General features: G+C 39.7%; 1 protein-coding gene across 3 annotated transcripts in view; it reads right to left on the bottom strand.

The window, feature by feature from the left end:
- CALD1 (caldesmon 1) overlaps positions 1–16,672 on the bottom strand; it is a 198,140-nt gene that overhangs the window by 124,357 nt on the left and 57,111 nt on the right. For all 3 annotated transcript variants that reach the window (XM_025379423.1, XM_025379424.1, XM_025379427.1), the window contains exon 2: positions 7,581–7,668. The gene's annotated coding sequence lies outside the window, so the exon portion shown is untranslated. The remainder of the gene's footprint in view (positions 1–7,580; positions 7,669–16,672) is intronic.

Below are 16,672 nucleotides of genomic sequence, written 5' to 3'. Positions count from 1 at the left end.
GCTCTGACGTTAGGTTGTACTCATTTCTGTTTCTTAGCAAGTACTTGCTCAGATTCTTGATTTCCTATTTCCCTTCTGAGACCTTTAGTTTAGATACAGGGATAAGTAGGTTAACCGGAACACTGTTTGCAGGTAGGGTATCAAGGAGTGGAAGTGACTCATATTTCAATTCCTTATGGGCCCATCTCTCTACTTCAATGAGCCATAAAACTGCCACTAACTATAGCAGTGTTCATGTGTTATGTGATCATTCATTTACATCAGGCATGACAAACTCAAATAGTTTAAAGGACCAAAGAGGTAACTATTTGGGGAGTGGTAGCTTATGGGAAAATGGAGAACATATGCACGCCTGCATCCCTATGAGCATTCAGACTCAAAATTTTTTTGTAAATGCTTGTATTAGTCTATTCTCACACTGCTAATAAAGACATATCTGAGACTGGGTAATTTATAAAGGAAAGAGGTTTAATGGACTCACAGTTCCACATGGCTGGGGAGGCCTCACAATCATGGCGGAAAGTAAATGAGGAGCAAAGGGACGTCTTACATGGCGGCAGGCAAGAGAGTGTGTGTATGGGGGAAATCCCCTTTATAAAACCATCAGATCTTGTGAGACTTATTCACCGTCACATGAGAACAGCACAGGGCAAAACCCACTCCCAAGATTCAATTACTTCCCACCTGGTCCCTCCCATGACACATGGGGATTATCACAATTCAAGGTGAGATTTGAGTGGGGACACAAAGCCAAACCACATCAATGCTGGACAAGGGAAGCACATTTGCAGGGCAGCATGGGCCTTGGGTTGCTGGTTTGTGACCCTGATTTCTACAGTCTTTCACTGATGACTGACCATGTGCCATGTTAGGCACTGTGAGGAGTTGCAAGGGTGAACCCACAAGCAATCCCATACAGCTTTCAGTCTAGATGGATAAGTTGATTTATTTAGACAACAGTTATGTAGCACTTACTATGTGCCAAGCACAGTTCTAAGAACTGTGATAATATCAGTTTAAATCCTTGTGACAATCCTTATTATCTCCATTTTACAGATGAAAAGACAGAGGCCCGGAGAAGGTGAGTCATTGGCCCACGGTCACATAGCTAGTAAGTGGTAGAGCTGGGATCTGCATCCAGGCAACCCAGCCCCAGATTGTATGCTTTTAATTACAACACTCTGTTACATCTCACAAGACCTGTAAATGGATGATACAAAGTAGACTGTGGCAAGGACCTCAATGATGAAATGATCACGTGATTGCCTGGAAGGATTTATGTTCTTCTACTAATGCTCTTACTAGGAGCTGTTTCCTGTCAGCAGGAGGCCTTGGCCTGCTTGATGTTAGGTTCCGTTCATATTTGATGTTTATTAATGAAGTAAAAATGAATCTTCTGTTTATATTCACTTGTGCTTTGGCAAACTGATTTATTATTTCACTTAAGTGGGGTTCACTTTAGAAAATAAGCTGAATTTGTCTTAAGGCCTTAAAAAAATAAATGATCACATTTCACACTTTGACGATTTCTTTGCTTTGCTCACTTAATTAGCTTTAGACATGATGCTAAATCATCTCAGTTTATCTGTGTCAGTTTCAGGGCAGGTCCAGGTTTTGTGGGACCTGAAGATTATTTGAGAGGCCTTCTTGGAAAACCAGAATACAATAGTAAATGTAAAAAGTTAGGCACGGGGGTGTTGAGGCAGGGACCTCTCCCCGTGAGAGGCCCTATGGTTTAAGCTCTACTGACTTCGGGGTAAATTGGCTTCTGGTCTCTCATCTTTGATTCTCATGAGCATTTCATAAAAATATCACAGGACTCTTATTTTGCTTTTAAGTTCGATTACTATCAGCTCTCCATATCCATGGGTTCTGCATCCATAGATTCAATCAACCAGGGATAGAAACATAATTTAAAAAAAAAAAAATGTAATTGAAAAAACCATACAATAAAAAAATAGGAAATATAGTATAATAGTGATTTACATAGCATTTGCATTTTATTAGGTGTTAGAAGTAGAGATGGTTTAAAGTATACATGAGAATCTGCATAGATTATATGCAAATACTATGCCTTTGTATATCAGGGAATTGAGCATCAGTATATTTTGGTATCCTGGGAGTCCTGAAACCAATCCCCTATGGATACAGAGGAAGGAGCATACTTGAAACTACTTTATAGTCTGCTTTTACCAACATTCTATACAAAAGTTATAATCTAGGAAACAAATAAGGAAGGGGCAATTATGCATTACCCTTCAAGTGATTTGCAGAAAAGTAGATTTACAGATACAGGCAGTGCATGCCTGTGTTTTGCCTATAAACCACATAATAAAGTATGATAGGTAGATGAGAGGGCAGAGAAATTTACAATATTATGACCCTTTGCCAAGACAAGGCCAATGAAAAATAAATACAGTATCAGAAATCACAATTTACGTCACTGAACGCGTCATTGGATTCACAAAATTTTCCACTGCATTTAATTTTTAAAAAGTCCATTTTATGGTAAGGAATACTAGAATTGCAGATGTAACACAGACCTAATATGGCACGTGAGATGGAGAAGGTCCAATCCAGTGACATCTGTAGAATGAATGAATTAATGCATGTTTAAGGAAGGTGCTAATGGTGGTCACAGGCTTCCCTCATCAACCCCAACTTATAATTGCATTTTTAAATTTATAAACCATGAGCCAGTAATGGGAGACAGTTACATAGATCCCTGGAGTCTCTCATAATAACAAATGTCTTTATATTTATAATTTTGTAATTCTGTGTGAAATCAGATTCAACATCATGGTATCATATACTTATGGGAGGAATTCTTTGAGGAACTTGGAGAAAATGCTCCTAAAAGCGCTTCTTCCTTAGGGCCCAACATGAATGCAATATGTTTGCATTCATTCCCGTCTGCATCCTGTGGATATGATAAAATGCTTTCCCCCAAACTCAGGACGCCCCATTCCATGATATATCATATTTGCTCATTCAAGAACAGGATTCAATATTAACGTTGGCCTTCTTTACTGCTCTTTAGCAACGTGTTTTCAGCCAAGTATATTAAACTAGTCAGCTGCCCTTTTCTCCTGTCAGTAAAACAGCCAGTATCCTAAAATCACAGCTCATTTGTACCACATTGGCGTGAATATTCAGACTCCATTTGTCTCTAGCTCTTAGAGGCTGGTGTTAGAGTGGGTGATGGACATTTTGTGTTGAATTAGCAAAATGGAGGAGGAAAGAAAAAATCCAAGTTATAAGTTTGAGCTAAAATATGTTTCAGGGAATGCAGCTCTGCCTTTTCCTCTAGGAAATGTCTATTAAAAAAAAAAATCTAGATTTAATTTGGCACTAGGTTGAGCCTGGGATGCAGAGAATAGTAGGAAGGAAAATGTCTTAGGGTTTTTTTTCCCCCCTAGACTGTTTGTTCTGCTTAAGTCCTATTAGAGTATTGTTGCACGGAGTGGCATGAGATGTGCACAACTTAATCTTGTTAGGCATCCTACAGCAGAGTTCAGAAGCAGTTGAGTCTGTGTCCTACAACTGTACAAATCCTATTAGAGTTGGAACCTTAGGAAAGGCTTGATAGTTTTTGGTTCAGAGCTAAACAGCACAATCATTCTTTTCTCTTTACTTGTGTCCTCACGCACGCTTATGGGAACAAAAGCCTGGAAAGTAGTTCTAGACAAGAGCTCCTGGCACCGTTGTGTGTTTTACTCCCTGCTCTGTCCCTCTTCTCAGCACAGTCTTTCTCTGTCAATGGTCACGCCAGGCAGGAAGGTGTGTTTTTGTGGAGGTGCCTCTCAAGACCAGGTGCAATTCCCTGGCTGGGGAAACACGTTTATTTGGGCAAAGTTACTAAAGCTGCACGTGGTGATGTTGGAATGTCCTCCACCCTCTTTACTATGAAGGTTTCCAGAATGCTGGGAGTCCCATGGGGTCTGTGACCTTGTGTCCCCTCAATCCTTAACCAGATCTGGACTGTGCCCAGACTCATCGTGGATTTTGATTCTCATATCTCATGACAAGGACCCTGAGAGCAGTCTCCTTGAGAGGAGACTCCCAAGGAAGGGAGTGGATGCCAGACCTTCTCCCGTATGAGCCTAGTTCTACAGCTACTACCGAAAACCCACAGGAAGGAATCTTAGTTTAAGAAATATCCCTTCAGATCCTACTATAAAAGGCTTGGGCCCACCTAAACCAAAGGAGACTAAGGACTTTGTCAGGGTTTCCAGGGAGGCTCATTTTGCAAAACGCAAGAAAAGAAGAAGAAGAAAATAAAAACCCAAACTTCTCTTTCCACTCCATCTGGAGCTTCAACTGACTCCAAAAATATTGACCCACAGTGGTTATAAAATCTCCCATTCGAAAATGAGGGCAAAGTCTTCGAAGTGCTTACAACTCAAAGCATTTCTTTTACATGCTCATAGGAAAATGATCCTTCTCTCCAAACCTGTGAGCTGATTGAAATTAATGAAACACAGTCGGGAGGCACCTATGTTGGCCACCAGCCATCATTCATTGGAAAACCCCAGCTAGACCATTCATGGATTGCAAAGGGTTTCCTCTTGCTTTCCACATTTCTCATTTGATATACATAGCAATTTGCATAAAATCACTGACCCAGGTGTCACTGACATTTTGGGTACCTTCAAGAAAATGGGCATCTTTTTCCTGGCTACTCCAAGAACACAAAGAGGAAAGTGTGAAAGTGGGTTCTTGGAGATAGCTGGTGTCTCAATATACATTTAAAACAATTGGATGAGGCAGGAGAATAAAGAAACGCGGGAGGTGGCTTCCAGATCTCTGATAGCCTCTTCTGCTAATAATCAGAAAATCACCCTGAAGATCAAGGGTTTCTATTAAGGAAGGAGAACTAAGGGAGAGAGAAGAAAAATAAAGTAAAAGCAAGGCGAGAACTTAAAGGAAAAGAAATAACACTTTGGAAAATAAAAGAGAGATGAATAAATACCTTTACCCCTTTCATTTGCATCATGCTAGCAGAGCAAATTAGGGAAATTCAGCCCAGGGGTTAATATGACTCCATGAGAAATGACATTTGATGGTGAGGCCTAGAGAGGCGAGGCTGGTAATGACTGTCAGGGGTCATGGCCTGGCCCCTCCACTCTCTGGTCTGGCAGGGAAACCCTAAAATACTGCCAAAGCTTATTCTGGGGAGCAAGTGGAGTGGGACAATCAGCAGGGGACAATGGACAAAGGAGGAAGTTCAAGGAAAAAGAGGCACAGTCCTCCACCCCTATCTGGGGCCTTTAAACAATATGATGCTCTGTGACCACTGCATTGCAGCCACCTCACCCTGAAAACGACCTGCCCCTGTCTCTCTTTGGTCATTAAGGATTCTCATCCTGGCCTCCCCTTCTGTCCATTCTGATCAGCTCTGATTGGCTGATGAAGAAAATGGGCCCAGAGGAAGTTTGTCTAGGATTCCCTGAGCAGGCAGCAGGGGAGTCAGACAATGACCATAGGTGGAGTTAGCAAGAGGGGAGCAAAGGTGGGTGGGGCTAGGCTCACAGGAATGGTTTGGGGCATAGCCCCCAAAAGACAGGACAGAGAAGGAACAAAATAGGTCCAAAAATGCAAGGGAAGAAAAAATAGACACACACATTAGCTCATCTACATGTTCTCACACAGCTTCATTAGAAGTATTGTGTAGTGTTCTTCCTCTTGGACGGGTCCTTCTCCTATTATCTAGCAGGAAAAGTTTCCATATACAATTTCTGATGGAATCTTTAAGTCACTGCTCCTCTCCCTCTACAGTCTTCCTTGGTGGCCTCATCCATTGACACACTGCTGCTTCCTGCCTGTAGGCGGTGACTGTGAACATCTCTGGTTCTCACCTGACCTTCAGACCTGCATATGCATTGTTTTCTAGACACATGCCCTTGCATGTCCCACAGGCTTTAAACTCAGTAAGTCCCTCTTGGATTCCCAAACAGTATTCTCATGGAAAGGCCACCTTAACTGGGGCATGCTCGTGCTATTTACTGTTTCCTGCCTCTTTGGGAGAAAGGTAACTCTCCTGCCATTAGTCAATCATACCTTTCTTTCAATCTTTCTCCTCAGCCTTAACTTATTTCTACCTGTCTTAGTGGGCAGGAAGTGAGGAGAAAGCATCATTAATACTCATCCTTTGGAGACAGTCTTAAAGCAAATAAATTGTAGGTTCAGAAGCTGCATCTAATCCTCTTTCCATTCATTCATTCATTCATTCATTCATTCATTTAACAAATATTACAAAGTATCTACTGTATACAAAACATCTCCTCTAGTGCCTTTTACATCTCCTCTAGTGCTATGAGAGATGTAAAAGGCACACTCTCTGATTTCAGAATTTATAGACTGTCATAAGGAAATGAGAGCTGTACACAAATGACTATAATACACTGTAGGAACTGCAAATGCTCTGAGAGTAATGTAATCGCTAAGGGAGTTCAGAAGGGGAGAATCGGAGGGAAGCCCATGTGCAATAAACAAAAAAATCAGCATATTAGAGAGAGAAAATGATGGCAGCAGCATTATGGACTGAATAGTATTTCCCCCAAATTCATACGTTGAAATCCTAACTTTCAGGACCTCAGAATGTAACTGCATTTGGAGATAAGTTCTTCAAAGAGTGATTAAGTTAAAATGAGGTCTTTAGGGTGGGCCTAATCCAATATGACTGGTGTTTTTACAAGAAGAGGAAATTTGGGCACAGAGAGAAAGACACCAGACAGGTGTGTGCCTGGAGAGACTACCATGTGAAGACACAGGGAGAAGGTGGCCATCTGCAAGGAGGGCCTCGAGAAATCCACCATGCCAGCACCTTGATCTCAGACTTCCAGCCTCCAGAATGGTGAGAAAAGAAATCTCTGTTGTTTAAGCCACCCAGTCTGTGGATTTTCACTATGGCAGCCTGAGAAAACTTGCAGGGGGGCAACAGATAGAATCTTGAAACAACAATTGCCTGAGTGGTGTGCTGAACTCCTGAAGAACTTTCCTACCTACTGGAGCCAAGCTCAGCAAAATTGTGAATGAGTGAAGTGTCCTTTGGTTTCTCCATCCTCTAAAGTGGAAATCCCCTCTTTCACCTCCCTAGGTGGTCCTTGTTCTGGTAGAAGTTTTCTTCCCAGGTGAGAGATTTGTTGAAAGTGAGGGGTACTTAGTGCTCCTGAGATCACCAGTGTTTGCACAAAGGTGAGCTTATTCATCTTGGAAGGCTGACTCATGTTGTCTTTATTGATTCAAGTCACTAGCATTTTCACAAGAAGTGAAGACTTCATGATTTATCAGGACGGTTTTGTGAAAGATATTAATTACATTGCAGGAAACATTTAACAATAAAGCAAAAAAAAAAAAAATCAGATTACAAAACAGGATACAAGACTTGATAGATCCTTCAAAACTTGATAGATTCTAAGTGATTAATTAACTGGTAAGTAAAGTAGGAGGGCCATAGCAGAAAGACTGGTCTCTCACAGTGCATCTTTAGATGTAAGAATTTAGAATACCAGGCACAGAGACTGGGTAATTCCTAAGAGCAGAGCCCAAAGTATTAATAAAACATAAACTTTACTCACAGGTCAGCAATCAGATGTCTGAGCCTTCTGGTAGATCACCAATCCCTGTGGAATTTGATTTGATGATCTTGAAATGTTCCAGTGATACCTGGAATAAAAGGAGGATCGAAACATAATTAAGTTGAATGAATTTTAGTTAATACAGACTATATATTTTCAAATATCATTTCTTCCTCAAGTACTGTTGTTAGAATCTAAAGGAAGAAGTAAGGCAGCGGTAGAAATAGCTATTGTGCATTTGCATTTTAAGGAAAATACAATTATTGCAGAGTCCATCTCAGAATTATTCTGAATAAATTATTCTGGAGAAAGAGGTATAGTTAAGACAAACCCGGGGACAGTATCTAATTGCCAAGTTTCTTTTTTGCTGCTCCCAATCCCCTCAGTATTTTTATTTTAAAATTTGAGAATGAATAAAGGGAAAGTGAAGGAAGAAAATGTTATAAGTGGAAAACTTTTTGGTCTATAATGTCTGTGTATGTCCACAAACTATCTTGTTAGTGAGACAAAGACAGAAAGGCTTTCAAGAGAAAACATAAAATGAATGGCAGAATCACTAACAGTAGAGTTTGCCTTCAGATAATCTCTTTCCTTTCTATTTTCAGATTTAGGGTCTAAGGGCCAGAGTTGCGAAAGCATCTCACTCCCTGTTTTAAGATCTTTCTCTCCCATCAGTTACCTTGCAACTTCAAATAGATGCCCAGGTGAACCATTCCTCACTTGAGCCCTTTAAGCCATAGCTTAAAGCAGTGCCCGACACACAGATGCTGGCTGCCCTGGCTCAGAAGCAGTTGCCAAAGGTCTCTGCAGGGAAAGCTGAGTCTAGACCGGAGGTAGTAAGGAAGGAAAAGGCCCAAGATGAAGGACGACGGAAAGGGAGCTGGGCCCTGTTAGGCAAATGAGCCTGTCTTCCTCCCCGAGTCCCCATTGCAGCCAGTGGCAAACAGCCAGGGACTAGTTATTGCTCCTTTGATTTAACCATCTCCTCAGGCATGGGGAGAAATGAGTTTTATATGAAAACATTTACTATGGGAGAACCAAGGTGTAATAAAAAGAAAGAAGTAATTTCTTCCCTCTTGATCAGATTTCTAGTCCTCTAAGTATAGTGATTTTCTTAGAACCCTCAGGAAAAGTCATTTAGTAGCATGAACCTCTAGCAAAAGTCATTTAGTAGCATGAACAACTGTAACTAGCACCTTTCTAGTTAAACATTTCTAAAAACATTGCTAGCACATATTTACAGGAGACAGTTAGTATCCTAATTTAAAATCTCTATTGCAAGTATTCTCAGAAAGATGGCAGGCCGGGCACGGTGGCTCACGCCTATAATCCCAGCACTTTGGGAGGCTGAGGCGGGTGGATCACAAGGTCAGGAGATCGAGACCATCCTGTGAATGGTGAAACCCCATCTCTACTAAAAATCCAAAAAAGTAGCCGGGTGTGGTGGCGCGTGCCTGTAGTCCCAGCTACTCGGGGCTGAGGCAGGAGAATGGCATGAACCCGGGAGGCGGAGCTTGCAATGAGCTGAGGTTGCGCCACTACACTCCACCCTGGGCGACAGAGTGAGACTCCGTCTCAAAAACAAAACAAAACGAAAAAACAAAAACAAACAAAAACAAACAAAAAAAAGATGGCATTTTCCAAATGGGTACTAAGAGGCTGGTGGTGGGGGAAGAGGAGAGGATGTTATGATAACTTATTTCAACAGAGAATCATTGCAAAGGTTAAATTAGGGATCCTTTACAAAAATAAATAATTGTAAATAACTAACAAGAAGACCCAGATTTTCATTAATTTAAAATTTTATCTTACATGGTTGAATTAGGGTCTCTGATTTCAACATTACCATTTTTATAAAACAATTCCTCAGTGACTTTTTCATAATATGATTTGCTTTCATTATGGAAATAATAATAACAACTATTGTTTGTTAAGTATTTTTCAGTGATAGGTCTTGTGCTAAACACATTGCACACATTATTTCATTTGATTACTGTAACAACCTTGTAAAATACATATTCTTATCTTAGGATAAGCACTGAGAAGTTCCTTGGCTGAAGTCATTTGCCTGAATTCACCCCGCTAGTGGTGAGGCCAGTATTCAAAGCCAGGGCCTGACCCACCGTGCTGGGTGTATCTGGTGGATACAGAGCACATTCGTTTGTTCACTGAGTGAGTCCTCTGCTCCAGGACACAGCACACAGTGATGTACAAGGGCTCTGCTTCCATGGAGCTTATATTCTGCTGGAGTTCAGACAACACACATTTCTGATGGTGAGCAAATAAAAAACAGCAGGATGTAAAGAGGTCCACTGAGGGTCCCTGGAGGTTGGTTGGTGAGGGATAGTCTCTCTGAACAGGAGACATCTAGGCTAAAAACACATTTCTAGGAAGAAGCCCCCAATGTAAAGATCTGAGGGAAGCATGTTCCAGGCAGAGCCCTTGAGAAGCCTGATGTGAGGCTTTTATGAGATGGCTGTGTGCTCTGGGATCATGAAACTCTTCCAAGTTACTCAGTCCATGTGAGATTCAGGCTCATATGTCTGTTCGTAGAGTACACAATGCTGAAAGATGTGCTGGACAGAGGGTCTTACCAAAAAACGATCCCCACAGGGCTGCCCTTGCTGGAAAGCATGAGGATCTGTCCCTGCCCAGAGATGAAAGTGCCAAAGAAGCACATGGTCACCTTTTTATCCAGTGCCCAGAGGGATGGAGGTTCCCCACTCCCTTTTTTGCTTGGTAGACTTCAAGAGAGCTGTGTTCTACAGGCTTGCACGAGCTCCTTTCATACATTACAGGATAAGGCAGATCATTTCTTAATAACAGACAGAAAAATGAAAAGCTACAGGACATAATCCTTAAAATGGGAAAGGAATGGCAAGTAGCTATTTCAATCATAGTTGGCAGGAAGTCACATAATTTGTGGGGATGGAAATTAAAATAAAATATTTAAAAATAGATCGATAGGTTTTAGTCAGAATGAGTCAGTAATAATGAAACATTATTAATTGTCTCTGCTTTGCATTTATAGTTAAACACGGGAGCTAGGAGTATGTTAGAAGAAAAGAAATATATGATCTTAGGGAATTTGGGTCATTTAAATAAATACTAACAAGTGAATTGCCCTTGAAAAAGTCATTTAACCACTCAATTCCTTCATCTGTAACATGAAGCATTTGGAATAGATTTGCAACAGTACTTCGATTCAGCTGATTTATTTCTACCATCTTTCCATGAAAAAAAAATTTATTGTGTATGTGAATGACCTTGATATCATTTTGAATAAAACAAGTTCAACCAAGTTTCCCCTTTTCAGCATCTAACAGGGTGCTCAGAGAAGAGTATTACTTTTCAAGTCCACCTACCCCTACTCCTTCTCTATTATTTCTAAGAGATGACTGCATTTTATAACTCTAAGAGAAATGATAATATATTACATAATAATATCTATAATTTATTGAATGCCTACTATTTGCAAGGTACTTGATGTCTGTTCTTTCATTTAATCTTCATGAGAAAACTGAAACTAGTTGTTTTTTATTATCCCCACTTGGAAGTAAGATTCATTGTCACATGGTTAATAAATGACCAAGTAGAATTAAAACCCAGGTTTATTTTATTCCAAAGCTCCTTCCATAACTGGATACATGGAGCAGCCATAGCTGCCAACATTGACATTTTCTTTTACCTTTTTGAGTTCTATACAACATTTTTCTTTAAATGTTTTGGAGGAGATTGTTGATGAGTTTGTGGAATGTAGCTAGACCGATGTAGGTATCTGCCTAAAAGGAATACCTTGTGGCAGTCTAGTGCTTTCATTGAGAACAACTAGAAACTCTGGATAATATTCCACAAAACCAAAATTAATTTTGAGGCATCCCAGAACTGCTGTGGTAACCAGGATTTGAGGGGCCAACATCTTAGAGAGAAGGAAGGCCTGGAAAAGTAATCTCACATTCAGTGATTTCCCCCTCAAGGAATTTGGTGTACTTAAGATACAAAGGACAAGAAGATACAAGAGAGAAACTAAGTAGAACATTTCTGAGAAGCAGAGCAGAGTCTTAGCAGTCTTGTGGAGCTGAGTAGAAAACAACTTTAAGTGCAAGAGGGAAGGACCATTCTGGGGTGACAGAGCTGTGCTATATCTTATTCATGGTGATTGTTATTTAACTATATGCACTTGTCAAAACTTGCAGAACTGTACACTGAAAAGAGTAAATTTTACTGTATGCAGATTACACTGTGATAAACGGTCTTGGATACAACCTTAGTTAGGACCCTTGGAGAATTCAGCCACGGAGAGGGAGCAAACCAGAGGTTGAAGGAGTCATGCAAAATGGAAGAGGAGTTGTAGGTCAGCTCAGCCCCGTTTCACTGAAGAGAACTTTCCCGACTCCATCGAAACCAGAAGGTAAGACAATCCCTATCTGTAGGAAAGTAACATCATCCCACACCTAAATGAATATCTATATGGAAAAAGGAAAATCAAAACTTGACCTCTATTTAGCATCATTCCCTCAAATTCTTTCAGATTGATTGTAGATCTAAATGTGAAAACTTAAACATTTGGACTTTCAGAAAAAAAAAAAATCTCCATGATTTTGGGATAGGCAAAGATTTTGTAAACAGGACATAAAAATAAAAAACTTGTGTTACATTAAAACTAAAAACCATAAAAAGAGTGACGATGAAAGCCATAGATTGAGAAAATAATATTAGCAATATGGATGACAAAGAACTTGTATCCGGAATATATAAACAATTTCCACACATCAAAAAGAAAAAGATGGATGATCTAGTAGAGAAATAAGTAACGATTTCAACAGGCATTTCACAAAAGAAGATATTGAAAATTGCCAACAACTAAAAAATAAATTAGCCAGGTGTGGTGGTGCATGCCTGTAGTCTCAGCTACCTGGGAAGCTGAGGTGGGAGGATCTCTTGAGCCAGGGAGGTCAAGGCCACAGTATGCCATGATCATGACAGTGCACTCCAGCCTGGGGACAGAGAGAGACCTTGTCTCAAAACAAAAACAAAAACAAAAAGACAAAAAGGTCAACAAGCATATGAAAAAGTGCTGAATCTCATTAATCATTAGAAAAATTCAAATTGAAACTTATGATGAACTAAAGCTACATGCCACTAGAGTAGCTAAAATTTAAAAGACATAAATCAAAATGTTAGTGAGCAACTGAAATGCTCATGCACTGCTGTGGGAATATAAATTGGCAAAATCACTTGGGAAAAAGATTTGGCAGCACGTGCTAAAGCTGAATATTTGTATACCCTGTGACCCAGAGATCTTACTCATAGGCATATATACAACAAAAATCCATGCATATATTCACCAGAAGACATGAACTTGAACGTTCATAGCAGTGCTATTAGTAATAGCCACGAAATGGAAATAACCTCAATGTCTATCAACAGCAAAATGGATAAATCGTGGGAGGTAAACAATGAAACCCTATATAGCAATTAGAATGATCTAAGTGTTGCTCAGGCAATCAATCTCAGAATCATAATGTAAACAACACAACAAAAAATTACTGTATGATTTCATTAATATAAAAACCAAAGCCCAGACAAAATTAATATTTCATGTTAGAAATCAGAATAATGGTTATCATGAGGTAGTGGCTGGGTGGGGGAAGGCATGACTCTGAAGGAACATTTGGGGGGCTTTTGAGTACAAGTAGTATTCTGTTTTGTGATCTGGATGCTGACTACTCAGTTGCGTTCATTCTGTGAAAGTGCATCATTCTGTACAATTATAAATTGTGCACTTCTCTATATGTCACACATCATTAAAAAGATTATTTTTAGAACATGTGAATAGAAAAAGATGAAGCTTTAGTCTGGAAAGATGACAACTCAAGGGAATTTATGAGCTCAAAATATATAAAATCATGAAGGTTCACTATCTCTGGTCATATATTGTACCAGTAAGAAAATAAAATAGTAAAAAGAAAGACAAACAATGAGAGAAAACAATAAGATAATACAAATCAATGTACTCTGCAGGGGGAGAATTGTAGTTGGGAAGGCTGGGATCAATTTGGTCAGTTATTTCTAAATTAAAAGTCAACACTGGATTATTTACCAATGACTTAGTGAACTTTCCATATATATTTTTTGGCTTACCATATCTTAGAAGGGAAATATTGAATGTTTTTGCAAGTGGCCCATACCAAGGCAATCCAAATACAGGGACTACTTATCATCTTAAGAATGCCATGAAATTTCACCATCCATCCAACCCCTTGCTTAGTATCCACTGTTTCTCCTCCTCACTTTTAACCACCCACCTTCCCCAAATTATTTCTTGTAGCTCGTTTGTGCATCAAGCCCTTGAACAATGTTGCCTCTTTATTTCTTAAAATTGTATGTTTCCATTTCAGATTTTGCCTATGTATCTTGAACAAATTCATTTACAGTATGCTTGTATTTTAGTGTATAGGTTTATGTCTGTATGAGACTCTCTTGATTTTTATGGGATATGTTTTCTGTGTTATTAAGGACTTATGCATATGGAAATGTATACAGATATTTGTATAAATGAGTAGATAAGAGGGACGAGACGTATTAATATGATAATATGTTAGGAATTTAGCTACCAAACAGGCTAAAGTGGGAAATTAAGGAAATTGTTCTTATAATTAAAGAAAAAGTCAATTATTCAGTGAAAGTCAGAATTCTTGTGGCATTCTGTAGCAAACAGATTTATTGGATTGCAGACAAAGCTTTAAATCATTCAGTTGGATTGAAAATAGATCTTTCCCATTAAAACAGCATGGAGTTGTAAGACTGACTATGGGGTCACATAGAACTCTACACTTAATAACCTAAGAGAAACTCTTTTAAAAAGATACCTAACAGGTATCAGCTACTTCAATTTTAAAATGAGGATAGTAATAACTACCTTGAAGGATTTTTTCCTTCTTCCATTGTACTTGGTTAATGCCTCTATGGTAGCATTGCATGAGTATGGGCTTCCCAATGGTAAGGGCATGGTCTTATCAATCACTCCATACCAAGCATTTAGCATGTTCTCTGGCATATATCATATGCTTCATAAAAGTCTGTTATTGGCCGGGTGCATTGGCTCACGCCTATAATCCTAGCACTTTGGGAGGCCAAGGCGGGCAGATCACAAGGTCAGGAGTTTGAGACCAGTCTGGCCAACACAGTGAAACCCCGTCTCTACTAAAAAAAAAAAAAAAAAAAAAAAAAAAATTAGCCGGTGTGGTGGTGTGCTCCTGTAATCCCATCTACTCGGGAGGCTGAGGCAGGAGAATCGTGTGAACCCGGGAGACAGAGGTTGCAGTGAGCGAAGATCGCACCATTGCACTCCAGCTTGGGAGACAGAGTGAGACTCAGTCTTAGAAAAAAGAAAAGAACGAAAGAAAAAAGTCTGTTGTTGAGTGATGATTGAGATAACACATAAAGTGCCTAGTATTGAACCTAGCGTATTGTTGACCCTTCATGAATATTATCAGCTCCTTTCTCTGCCTTCTTCTTTGTTATCCTGCATCTAGAAAGTAGAATGACTCAATTCTTAGCTTATTTCTATACCATCAGGTCCCAAGACTAGGAAGCTACCCAGGGAAATTTTGCTGAGTTCTTAAAATTTTATGGAGTGCAAAGGATATAGCTTAGATGTATGTTCTCAGAGGAGCCAATTTTGTAAAACTATGAAAAAAAAAAAACAAAACACCAGATCTTATCCTGTTCTATAATAGTGCAAAAGATGGGCTTTGATATCTTAAAATGGTGCCTAATCACAGGTGCCTTTTCTCCTTTCTCTTGGACAATCATTTAATGAAGAGTAATCTGCGATGCTATTTGCATCATGCGAGATCTTTCCATTGTTAATAGAAGAATGAGGGTGGATTTTTACAGGCAAGATGATTTCTGATTGGAGAAGCATTGAGAATGTATCCATGAAGGTCAGATGTTTATTTTTAAGCTTCATGAAGAGTTCTGTACTTGTCTGAAGCAAATAGGAAAGAGAAAGTCATTTGTGGTCTTATGAAATTTCTGAACTTCTCATGGGAAAGTAGCTGACGTCAGTGTTTGATAAGTTACCCGTGGCTACAGGCATAAGAGACACTGAGAAAAATGTATCTTTCTCTTCACAGAGTCATGGTGTACCTGAAGTTTAAACTGGGTATAACTACCAGTCATCACGAAAGACCTAGTGTAGATAATAAAAAGTCCAAAGTTTGTGGAAAGGCAGTGGCAGTTGTTTCTCTTGTCTTCATCATCGTAATCATCACCACTGCAACTACCACTGTCATCATTATCAACAAGCACTGACTGTTGTTTGTGAGGCATGATGTGAAGTCACCTAGGTTTCAGCAAGTGATAAGAAATGGTGCACTAAATTTTTATGTATATTAAATTTTCCAATGGATGCAGTCTTCCAGTTCTCTTCTTCTGCCTATGTGCCTGTGTGTGGCTTCCTAAATAAATAGAACTTATTGAAGAGAAGCAACTATGAAGATTAGAACCCTCATGGTTGAGGAGGCAAAGCTGAGGAAACAGTATGGATACCTGTGCAAGGGTAAGAGTCATATCATTTATCTTCTTTTTTTTTGAGATGAAGTCTCACCCTGTCACCAGGCCGGAGTGCAGTGGCATGATCTCAGCTCACCGATTCAACCTCTGCCTCCCAGGTTCAAGTGATTCTCCTGCTTCAGCTTCCTGAGTAGCTGGGATTACAGGCGCCCACCACCACACCTAGCTAATTTTTGTCTTTTTAGTAGAGACGGGGTTTCACCATGTTGGCCAGGCTGGTCTCGAACTCCTAACTCAGGTGATCCGCCCGACTCGGACTCCCAAATTTCTGGGATTACAGGTGTGAGCCACCTCGCCCAGCCTCATTTATCTGTTATCTGTAGAATTTAGCACAGCCTCCAGCATATAGGATAAATTTAATAATTTCCAGTTTGACAAAATTGAACCTCTTTAATTCTATTAGACTCAATTTTTGACAATCTCATCAATAAAGGTTGTACTTAGAAATTTTTGATATTCACAAAGAAGGAGTGTCTGAAGTCAATACCTTCTAGTTCAAGCTACACGTCATC

Source organism: Theropithecus gelada, chromosome 3 (assembly GCF_003255815.1).
Source record: "Theropithecus gelada isolate Dixy chromosome 3, Tgel_1.0, whole genome shotgun sequence".
In the NCBI taxonomy this organism is placed as follows: Eukaryota; Metazoa; Chordata; class Mammalia; order Primates; family Cercopithecidae; genus Theropithecus; species Theropithecus gelada.
The sequence above is the reverse complement of the archived record's forward strand: the minus strand, read 5'-3'. Positions and strand labels throughout refer to the sequence as shown.